Consider the following 11,652-nt stretch of genomic DNA (forward strand, 5'->3'; position numbering starts at 1 on the left):
AAATTTGGATACTACAACATGGGTGAACCCTAAAAACCTACTTAGTAAAATAAGCCAGACGCAGGACAAATATATTATTACAATGTAATATTGTAATATTATATTATAAATACGTAGATTCTGCAGCCATAAAAAAGGATGAGTTAATGTCCTTCGCAGGGACATGGATGAAGCTGGTAACCATTATTCTCAACAAACTAACACAGGCACAGAAAACCAAACACCACATGTTTTAACTCATAAGTGGGAGTTGGCAAATGAACACATGGACACAAGGAGGGGAACATCACACACTGGGGCCTGTCAGGAGGTGGGGGTAGTCTAGGGGAGGGATAGCATTAGGAGAAATACCTAATGTAGATGACAAGTTGATAGGTGCAGCAAACCACCATGGCACGTGTATACCTATGTAACAAACCTGCACGTTCTGCACATGTACCCCAGGACTTAAAGTATAATAAAAAAAATTTAAAATTCAATAAATACATACCTCCATACATACATAGATTCCATCTATATGAGGTATCTAGAATCATCAAATTCATAGAAACAGAAAGTAGAAGAGTGGTCACCAGGGGAGGTGGGGAGGAGGGAAGAGGGCATTATTATCTAAAGGATACAGAGTTTCTGTTTGGGATAATGAAAAAGTTCTGGAAATAGAAAGTGGTGATGGTTGGACAACATTGTGAATGTACTTAATGCCACTGAATTGTACACACATCAACTGTGTATTGATGGTTAATGTCTCACGTGTGTCCGTGTGAAGCACCACCAAACAGGCTTTGTGTGAGCAACATGGCTGTTTATTTCACCTGGGTGCAGGCAGGCTGAGTCCGAAAAGAGAGTCAGCAAAGGGTGGTGGATTATCATTAGTTCTTATAAATTTTGGGATAGGCGGTGGAGTTAGGAGCAATGTTTTGCGGGCAGGGGGTGGATCTCACAAAGTACATTCTCAAGGGTGGGGAGAAGTACAAAGAACCTTCTTAAGGCTGGGGGAGATTACAAAGTACATTGATCAGTTAGATTGAGGCAGCAATAAATCACAATGGTGGAATGTCATCAGTTAAGGCTATTTTCACTTCTTTTGTGGCTCTTCAGTTGCTTCAGGCCATCTGGATATATACGTGCAGGTCACGGGATATGATGGCTTAGCTTGGGCTCAGAGGCCTGACATTCCTGTCTTCTTATATTAATAAGAAAAGCAAAACAAAATAGTGAAGTGTTGGAGAGGCAAAATATTTTGGGGTGGTATGGAGAGATAATGGGCACTGTTTCTCTGGGCTGCTTCGAGCAGGATTGGGGCGGCCTGGGAGCCTAGAGTGGGAGAGATTAAGTTGAAGGAAGATTTTGGTGTAAGGGATGATATTGTGGGGTTGTTAGAAGGAGCATTTGTCATATAGAAAGATTGGTGATGGCCTGGATGTGGTTTTGTATCAATTGAGAAGCTAAAAGGAAGATACAAGATCTGAGTAAGAGGAGGGGAAAAACAGGTATTAAAGGACTAAGAATTAGGAGGACCCAGGACATCCAATTAGAGAGTGCCCAAGGGGGTTCAGCATAATGACTTGCTTGGTTGGTGAGTTTTTGGGAAAAGACCATTAGTCTATTTTACCTTTCCTGAAGATTGAGGATGGTAAGGGGTATGAAGTTTCCACTGAATACTAAGAGCCTGAGAAATTGCTTGGATGATTTGACTAATAAAGGCCGGTTTCTTATTGGACTGTATAGAGGTGGGAAGGCCAAACCAAGGAATTATGTCTGACAGAAGGGAAGAAATGACCGCAGTGGCCTTCTCAGACCCTGTGGGAAAGGCCTCTATCCATCCAGCGAAAGTGTCTACCCAGACCAAGAGGTATTGTAGTTTCCTGACTCCAGGCATGTGAGTAAAGTCAATTTGCCAGTTCTGGGCGGGAGCAAATTCCTGACTTGATGTGCAGGGAAGGGAGGGGGCCTGAATAATCACTGAGGAGTAGTAGAATAGCAGATGGAACACTGAGAAGTGATTTCCTTGAGGATAGATTTCCACGATGGAAAGGAAATGAGAGGTTCTAAGAGGCTTGTAATCTACATGGAAGAGATTATGAAATGAAGACAGAATAGAATGGGCCTGTGAGCCTGGAAGAAGATATTGTCCTTGGTCCAAGGACTATTTGCCTTGTGTGGGAAGAGATTGATAGGTGGAAACTTCAGTAGGAGAGTAAATAGGAGTGACCAATGAGAAGGAGAAAAATTGACCATGAGGGAGAGAAGTTGGAACACTAGCTGCTGTTTTAGCTACCTTATCAACATAAGCGTTGCCCTGAGTGATGGGGTCTGATGCCTTTTGATGACCCTTGCAGTGAATGACTCCAGCTTCCTTTGGAAGTGAAGCAGACTTGAGAAGAGTTTTTATTAAAGAGGCATTAATGATGGAGGACCCTTGCATAGTGAGGAAACCTCTTTCAGCCCATATAACAGCATGGTGGTGAAGGATATGGAAGGCATATTTAGAGTCAATATAAATATTGATGTGTAGTCCCTTTGCAAGAGTGAGGGCCTGAGTTAAGGCAATGAGTTCGGCTTGCTGAGAGGTAGTGTAGAGGGGCAGAGTGGTAGCCTCAATGATAGATGTGGAAGATACTATAGCATAGCCTGCCTTTGCTGGTGAGTGGCGATTAGACCTGGTGGAACTGCCATCAATAAACCAAATGTGTTCAGGGTGAGGAACAGGAAAGAAGGAAACATGGGGAAATTGAGTGAATGCCAAGTGGATTATAGAGAGACAGTCATGGGGGTCAGTTGTGGTATCAGGCATAATGTGGAAGGCTGGGTTGAAGTCCAGGCCAGGAACAATGGTAATTGTGGGAGACTCAACAAAGAGTGAGTATAGCTGAAGGAGCCGGGGAGCAGAAAGTATATGTGTCAGGTGTGAGGAAGAAAATCGATTTTGGAAGTTATGAGAACTGTAGAGAGTGAGTTGAGCATAGTTTGTGATTTTGAGGGCCTCTAAAAGTATTAAAGCAGTGGCAGCCACTGCACACAGACATGAAGGCTAGGCTAAAACAGTAAGGTCAAGTTGTTTGGATAAAAAGGCTATAGGGCGCAGTCCCGGCTCTTGTGTAAGAATTTCGACCACACAGTCCTGCACTTTGGCTGTGTGTAATGAAAAAGGGTTGGGATGAGTTAGGGAAAGCTAGTGTGGGGGCAGCTTCTAGGGTGGATTTTAAGGAACAGAAAGGAGTGGCAAAAGGATTTAGGATCTGTGGGGTTAGCTAGGTTTGCTTTTGTGAGTTTATATAATGGTTTAGTCAGGATGGTAAAACTAGGTATCCAAAGGTGGAAGTACCTAACCATGCCTAGGAAGGAAAGGAGTTGTTTTGTAGAAGGGATTGGGGTTTGGGAGATTAGCCAGACACGATCAGCAGGGAGAGCACGTGTGTTTTCATGAGAATTATGCTGAGATAGGTAACAGATGAGGAAGAAATTTGGCTTGACTGAAGTAATGGGGGCTGTCTGTGAAACCCAGCAGCAGTACAGCCCAGGTAATTTGCTGAGCCTGATGGCTGTTAGGGTCAGTCCAAGTGAAAGCAAAGAGAGGCTGGGCTGAAGGGTGCAAAGGAATAGTAAAGAAAGCATGCATGAAATCCAGAACAGAATAATGGGTTATGGAGAGGTTGTGGAGGGAGGTATTGAGGATAGGAGAGTACATGACTTTGGCATCACGGGGTGGATAGGCAAGACAATTTGGTTGATAAGGTGCAGATCCTGAACTAACCTGTAAGACTTGTCCGGGTTTTGAACAGGTAAAATGGGGGAATTGTAAGGAGCGTTTTTAGGTTTTAGAAGCCCATACTGTAGCAGGTGAGTGATAACAGGCTTTAATCCTTTTAAAGCGTGCTGTGGGATGGGATATTGGCATTGAGCAGGGTAAGGATAATTAAGTTTTTATTGGATGGTAAGGGGTGCATGATCGGTTGCCAAGGAGGGAGTAGAGGTATCTTATACTTGTGAATTAAGGTGGGGAGACAAAAGGGGAGAATGTGAAGGAGGCTTTGAACTGGGGAAAAGGGTAGCAATGAGGTGTGGCTGTAGCCTAGGAATAGTCAGGGAAGCAGATAATTTAGTTAAAATGTCTTGACCAAAAAGGGAGCTGGGCAGGTGGGGATAACTAAAAAGGAGTGCATAAAAGAATGTTGTCCAAGTTGGCACCAGAGCTGGGGAGTTTTAAGAGGTTTAGAAGTCTGGCCGTCAATACCCACAACAGTTATGGAGGCAAGGGAAACAGGCCCTTGAAAAAAAGGTAATGTGGGCCGGGCGCGGTGGCTCAAGCCTGTAATCCCAGCACTTTGGGAGGCCGAGGCGGGCGGATCACAAGGTCAGGAGATCGAGACCACAGTGAAACCCGTCTCTACTAAAAATACAAAAAATTAGCCGGGCGCGGTGGCGGGCGCCTGTAGTCCCAGCTACTCAGGAGGCTGAGGCAGGAGAATGGCGGGAACCCGGGAGGCTGAGCTTGCAGTGAGCCGAGATCGCGCCACTGCACTCCAGCCTGGGCAACAGCGTGAGACTCCGTCTCAAAAAAAAAAAAAAAAAAAAAAGGTAATGTGGAGTGGGTAGCCTCCGTATTGATTAAGAAGGGGACAGACTTACCCACCACTGTAAGAGTTACTCAAAGCATCTGTGATGGTCCAGGAGGCTTCCGAGGCAATCAGGCAGCGTCAATCTTTAGCCACTAAGCCGAGAATATCTGGGAAGGAGTCAGTCAGAGCCTTGGGCCAGTTGGACAGTCCAATTTCCAGTGGGGTCCCACACAGATGGGACACGGCTTAGGAGGAATCCTGGGCTACGGGCGTTCCTTGGCCCAGTGGCCAGATTTCCAGCACTTGAAGCAAGATCCTGGGAGAGGAAGTCCTGAAGGAATGCCTGACCGCTGTGGCTTAGGCGTTTTGAAGTTTTTGTGTGCTGAAGATATGACTGGGGTTTCTCTCACAGCAGAGGCAAGTAATTGCAACTGTTCTCTATTATTGTACACCTTGAAGGCGAGGTTAATTAAGTCCTGTTGTGGGGTTTGAGGGCCGGAATTTAATTTTTGGAGCTTTATTTAATGTTGGGAGCAGATTGGGTGATAAAATGCATATTGAGAATAAGATAGCCTTCTGGCCCCTATGGGTCTAGAGTGGTAAAATGTCTAAGGGTTGTTGCCAAATGGGCCATGGACTGGGCTGGGTTTTTATATTTGATGAAAAAGAGCCTAAATGCTAACTGATTTGGGAGAGGGCGGATAAAGAAAAAAGGAGCATTAACCTTGGCTATGCCTTCCACTCCAGCCACCTCTCTAAGAGGAAATTGGGCAGGTTGGGGAGGGCTAATAGAGGAATGAAACTGTAAGCAAGAACAGGTGTGAGGAGGGGAGGTGATAGAAAGATTATAGGGTGGGGGAGCAGAGGCTGAGGAAGAATTGGGGCCTGGCTCGGCCTGGTGCGGAGCAGCCTGGGGAGAAGGGGAGAGGTCAGATGAGTCTGTAGTAAAGGAGGATTCAAAGGACTCAGAGGTTGGGGCGGAGACCGAAGGAACAGACAGGAGAGAAAGAAGAAATATTTGGGACAAGTCGCATTGGGAGCAGACCAATGTATAAAAGAATGCCTGGACGTCAGACACCTCAGACCATTTGCCCATTTTTTGACAAAAATTATCTAGATCTTGTAAAATGGAGAAACCAAAAGTGCCGTTTTCTGGCTATTTAGAACTCAAAGGATTGTTGAGTTTGTATTGGGGCCAAGCGGTATTGCAGAAGAAAATAAGGCGTTCAAGTTTTAGGTCAGGCGAGAGTTGAAGAGGTTTTAAATTCTTGAGAACACAGGTTAAGGGAGAAGAAGGAGGAATGGCAGGTGGAAGGTTGCCCATAGTGAAGGAGGCAAGTTTAAAGAGAAGGGTAGAGAAACGGAGAGAAGGGATGGGGGGTGCTTGTCCCCAGGAAAGTGAAGAAGCGGTGGGAGGTGCTTGCCCCCCAGGAAAGTGGAAACAGGGTGGGAGGTGCTTGCCCCTCAGGAAAGTGGAAACGGGTTGGGAGGTGCTTGCCCTCAGGAAAGTAGAAAATGGGTGGAGACATGGAGAGAAGGGGTGGGGTGAGCAGCCCTGGGCTGCAATGTGGGTGAGCAGCCAAAGCAGGCGTGCCCGCAATTGACTTGCCACAAACAGAATGACCAAGGCAGGCGTCCCCGAGAAGATCAGACACCAATGGGAGGTGGGTGAATAATCAGGCAGGCATCCCTGCAATGATTAAACACCAAGGGAACGCTTTCTTCCCGAGTCCATGACAGGTACTGGAGTTTTGAGTCCGTGGATAAAATGTGTCTCCTTTGTCTCTACCAGAAAATGAAAGTAATTGAAATTAAGAGAAGGGAGAGATTGAAGGGTGGTGGCAAGATTGAAAGGAGAAAGAGGTTGAGGGATAGTGAGAGAGGTTGGAGAAGACAGTAAGAAGTGGCTGCTTACCTGATTTAAAATCGGTGAGATGTTCCTTGGGCTAGTTGGTCCGAGGACCCGAGGTCATAGGTGGATCTCTTCATAGAGTGAGGGTGAGGACATGGGACTGGTCTCCCAAAGGAGTCCCACTGACCCAGGTCTTCGGCACCAAATGTCTCACGTGTGTCCGTGTGAAGAGACCACCAAAGAGGCTTTGTGTGAGCAATGTGGCTGTTTATTTCACCTGGGTGCAGGCGGGCTGAGTCCAAAAAGAGAGTCAGCAAAGGGTGGTGGATTATCATTAGTTCTTACAGGTTTGGGGATAGGCGGTGGAGTTAGAAGCAATGTTTTGCGGGCAGGGGGTGGATCTCACAAAGTACATTCTCAAGGGTGGGGAGAAGTACAAAGAACCTTCTTAAGGCTGGGGGAGATTACAAAGTACATTGATCAGTTAGATTGAGGCAGCAATAAATCACAATGGTGGAATGTCATCAGTTAAGGCTATTTTCACTTCTTTTGTGGCTCTTCAGTTGCTTCAGGCCATCTGGATGTATACGTGCAGGTCACGGGATATGATGGCTTAGCTTGGGCTCAGAGGCCTGACAGTTAAAATGATACTTTTACTAGAATTTTAAAAATACAAAAAAGTAAAAGTTTCAAAAACATCCGCTGGAGTTTGTCCCATGCGTCCGTGTGAAGAGACCACCAATAGGCTTTGTGTGAGCAACAAGGCTATTTATTTCACCTGGGTGCAGGCAGACTGAGTCTGAAAAAGGAGTCAGCAAAGGGTGGTGGGATTATCATTAGTTCTTATAGGTTTGGGATAGGCATCCAAAGTACATTCTCAGGGGTGGGGGAGAATGTATCGTATCAGTTAGGGTGGGGCAGGAACAAACCACAAAAGTGGAGTGTCATCAGTTAAGGCTATTTTCACTTCTTTTGTGGATCTTCAGTTGCTTCAGGCCATCTGGATGTATACGTGCTGGTCACAGGGGATATGATGGCTTTGCTTGGGCTCAGAGGCCTGACAGGGCTGATTCATTTACAATGCTCATACCGTGAAGAATCTTTTCATTAGTTTCTGCTACCTGGACACCTAGTCTTCTTATATTCCTGTTCTGGGTTTGAATCTTGGCTCCACTACATGCCAGACATGTGACCTTGGGTGAGTTACTGTGCTTCTTTGAGCCTCTATTTTCTCATCTGAGGATAATACCCAATGCATAGAGTTTAGGAACTAAACCCACATTCACATAACCAGTCAGCAACAGAGCTGTAACTAGGACCAGACCTCCAGACCCCTAGGTCTTCAGTTTGAGGGAGGAGAAAATGACCTTAGAAGTCTTTGGTAATTGCAATGAACAGAAGAATTTTTCATCAGCTCACTGAACATCTACTCTTTGAATCTTTAATTGAGAAAGCCCTTTGCTCCCCAACTATCCTTGTTTAGCCATGAAGACACTTTAAGGAAGGGAGAATTTTGTCTGAGTAGGAATTTGGGGGAAGGAAGGAAACACTACACAGAAAGGCACCTTAGAATTGATTTACTTTGAGCTTTTCTTGGGTTACAACCTCTCATCCCAACAGAGTTTTGTGAGGATTTAATGAGATATTACCTATAGGCCCTAGCTTGATTCCTGGCACACAGTAAAGACCCAATAAATTCTAGCTGTCATTGTTATGATGACTAATAGGCCCTATGGTGATGTGAGTTCAAAGGATTTGCGAGTGGCCCATCAACCCCCACTCCACCTTGAAACGTTACCCACATCAGCTCCCAGAGTCTGAAATTCCTTTAAGGAGAGACTGATTCTTTTTCTTCCATAGTCAGATACATGGTTGACCATATAAAGTAACGGAAGAAGGGAGGGAGGTATGAGCAGTACGCATCTTGTGCTGGAGCAGAAATGCTGGCTGGGTACCCTGGAGTCTGTGCTCATGGTTTCTGAGCCGAGCATACTCCCCAGAGTCTCAGTCCACCTGCTCTTGTGTCTGATCCCTGGAGAGTAATAGACAGAAAAGTCTATTGCAATGGACTGAAGAGTTTTTCATCAGCTCATTGGACATCTGCTCTTCGAGTCCTTAGTTGAGAAAGCCCTTTGCCCTCCAACTATCCTTCTTTAGCCATGAAGACACTTTAAGGAAAGGAGAGTTTTGGCTCAGTAGGAAATTGGGGGAGGGAAGGAAACACTACACACAAAGGCACCTTAGAATTGACTGACTTTGAGCTTCCCTTCATGCAATAGAACCTAGATTCTGAAGACTAAGGTGAGAAGGAGCTGTGGATCGCAGGGGTTAGTAATAGGGAGGAAATCCCCTAAACCCAACTGGAGAGAAATCCAGGAGTCTATAGAGTTCTTGGCTGGAAACCCCAAATATTGCTGGTTCACTGTCCCCCGGTTTCCTGGTCATTCAACATTTTCCCAGCACTTGCCAGGAACACGAAGACAAGTAGAACTGTGGCTCCCACCTTCCAGGGATTCTGTAGGGATGACCGTGGTGCCCGACTCACAGCCCCTGGATCCACTGCTCTCAGCCACAGTTGCTGGGACAGTGGCAGGTGAGCCTCACAGCACCCCATCTTGCCTGCCTAGTTCCTGCTCCAGGGCTCTCTCCACTCTGCAGGGCCTGCTATGTCTACCTGAAAGTCTAGGCCAGAAGTTTGCTTCTCCAGGACAACTGGCCAACCAGCTGGGCCCAAGAGCCTTCCTCCAGGCAGAAGACTGTGGCCACATTCTGATTTCTCAAGGGTGTCCAGGAGACCTGAACCCCTATTTTCCACAAGATCCACCTTGATAACACACCCCTCCTGGGCTTTTCCTTGTTTCTTACCTCACTTTCCCTATTCCCTGCTCCCAGGATCACCTTCCACATAGACTGCCTGCACCTGAAGCCTTATGCAGGCTTGGTTTTGGGGGAATCTGATCTCAGATAGGTTTCTCATCTATTATCAGAGTGATGAGTTCTGAAATCAAGATAGGAATAGGGTGCACAGAGGAGGAAGCCCAAGCTACATGGGGACAGAAAAAGCCCTCAGAGGTGGTGACATTTTTTCTGAGTCTTGAGAGATGAGAAGTCAGTCAGTAGACCAGAGACAGGAGGCATTCATTCTAGGCAGAGGGGCTACCCCACGCAGAGACCCAAAGGTGAGTGAGAACATGTGGAAACTTCCAATAGTTCAATCCACTGGAGTCTAGGATGCCAGTGAGGGCAGGGCCGGGGGAGCTGGGCAAACAGGTGGGCCTGGGCCAGGAAGGGTCCACCCATGGAGAGGTGGTGAGGGTCCAAGGTAGTAACAAACAAGAAACACCCGTATGATTCCCTGAAACCAGGTCTGTTCAGACCATCTGGGCTCCCAGAGCTGGCAGGAGAAGGTGTTCTGTTGACATGGGTAAAGGAAGGGGAGGAGGAGGAGAAGCCAGTGAACTGAGCTGGCCAACCATGCTGTTGACCACACACAGGTCCTGCAGCAAAGACACAGGACAGCCTTGCCCACTCTCCTGGCAGTAATGAAGGGGGTAGGGAAGGGCATGACTTGAATCCCAGGGTAGCTTCATTCTGCAAAGTCCTCCTGGGAAATCACCCCCAGGGTCCCTTCCCCAGGAAGCCCCTCTTCCTCCACTCTCACCTCCCTCCCACCACCTGCCAACTCACCGTCGCCACCATGAAGTCTCCTTGAAAGTGCCCCTTCCCTTGAAAGACACAGTCTCCAGGGCTCTTTTCCCTCAAAGGACACCTGACCAGATGCTTAGCACCATTCATGATGTTTATGTTTTTTAAGACAGCAAAGAGGCCAGATAGGTTTTTAAATTGCTTTTTTTTTTTTTTTGAGACGGAGTTTCACTCTTGTTGCCCCAACTGGAGTGCAATGGCGTGATCTCGGCTCACTGCAACCTCCGCCTCCCAGGTTCAAGCAATTCTCCTGCCTTGGCCTCCCGAGTAGCTGGGATTACAGGCACCCGCCACCACGCCTGGCTAATTTTGTACTTTTAGTAGAGACGGGGCTTCTCCATGTTGGTTAGGCTGGTCTGCCTTTTCGTATTCTTATAATGCTACAGCTTCATGGTGGTAGGATGTGGCCCCGGGGAGCTTGTCCCCTGGCAAGAGTGACTCATTTGTGGAGGAGATAAGGGGTCTGCCAAGGAGGAGAGAAAGGATTGAAGGGGCAGACCTGGACAAGGAAGGGCGACTGCAGGTCTCACCTTCCCTCCCTTGCCAACCCTGAACACTGCAGCTCTGCTTCCACGCTCAATGAGAGCTGGTGGCCTTCTCCAGTCTACATCCCACAGGGGAAAGCTTCCCACTTCCCTAGCTGTGATAGATTGGCAGACAGGGCAACCTCACCTTGGAGCAAAAGCATGAATTATCCACCCGCCCAGTCTTGCAGTAGCGATCTTCATTTAGTACTTACTCTGTGCTAAGCACTTTACATGAGTTAACTCATTTTATCCTCATAATTGTATTAGATACTATTGTCTTCAGTTGCAAATGAGGAAAACAAGACTCAGAGAGGTGTTGTAGGTAGCTCAAGATCACAGGGCAGGCGGTGGAAACGGGCCCTGAGGCCCCACAAGTTCAGGACGGTACATTGGATGTTCCTGTAACTGGCAGCTCTGTGGGCCTGCGTGTAGGGAGGGAAAAGACACAGGTGTGAGCAGCGTGTGTGAAGTAGGAAGAAAGCCTAGCTGTAATAACAATAATTCTGATCACAGCAGCAGTGGCGCTGACTGGGCACTTAGTGTGTCCTGGGCCTGGCGCTCTACCTGTGGTTTCATTCTCACCCACACTGCGATGAGATAGGTGCTGCTGGTGCCATCGTTGGAAGAGAACGCTCATTCACCCACTTGTTTCCTCATGCACCCTTCACTCATCGCTCCTTGAGCTCACGCTGGGGGTTGTCTCCAAACAGTGGTCCAGATGCCCAGTGAGAGCAGCCTGACCCTGGCATGAGGCCTCCCCCAGCCATGCTCTGGGTCTGTGGCTTCATTTACCCACACGCCGAGCACCTCCCTCCTCCATCCATGCCCTCACGGGACCAGCTGCCCTCCCAGCCCTGCAGGCTTCGAGCCTGTGCATTGCTCACCAAGCATGGCTGCTGGGGCCTACCCACCCTGCCCGGCCGGCTCACCATGGGGTGGGCAGACACCACAGCCTTCCCCCACCCAGGCTTCCATATCCCTCTGTGCTTCCCCATCCAGCACGCACTCC

The 11,652-nt window shown here is 47.6% G+C and overlaps 1 long non-coding RNA gene across 1 annotated transcript; it reads left to right on the forward strand.

Annotated features, from left to right (window-relative positions):
* Positions 1-3,447: 3,447 nt before the first annotated feature.
* Positions 3,448-6,840, forward strand: LOC141407610 (uncharacterized). Its single transcript, XR_012417290.1, has 3 exons — positions 3,448-4,279; positions 4,579-5,975; positions 6,013-6,840. It is a non-coding gene; the product is annotated as an uncharacterized lncRNA (long non-coding RNA).
* The last annotated feature ends 4,812 nt before the right edge of the window (positions 6,841-11,652 follow it).

This window comes from Macaca fascicularis, chromosome 9 (genome assembly GCF_037993035.2).
Source record: "Macaca fascicularis isolate 582-1 chromosome 9, T2T-MFA8v1.1".
Lineage (NCBI taxonomy): Eukaryota > Metazoa > Chordata > Mammalia > Primates > Cercopithecidae > Macaca > Macaca fascicularis.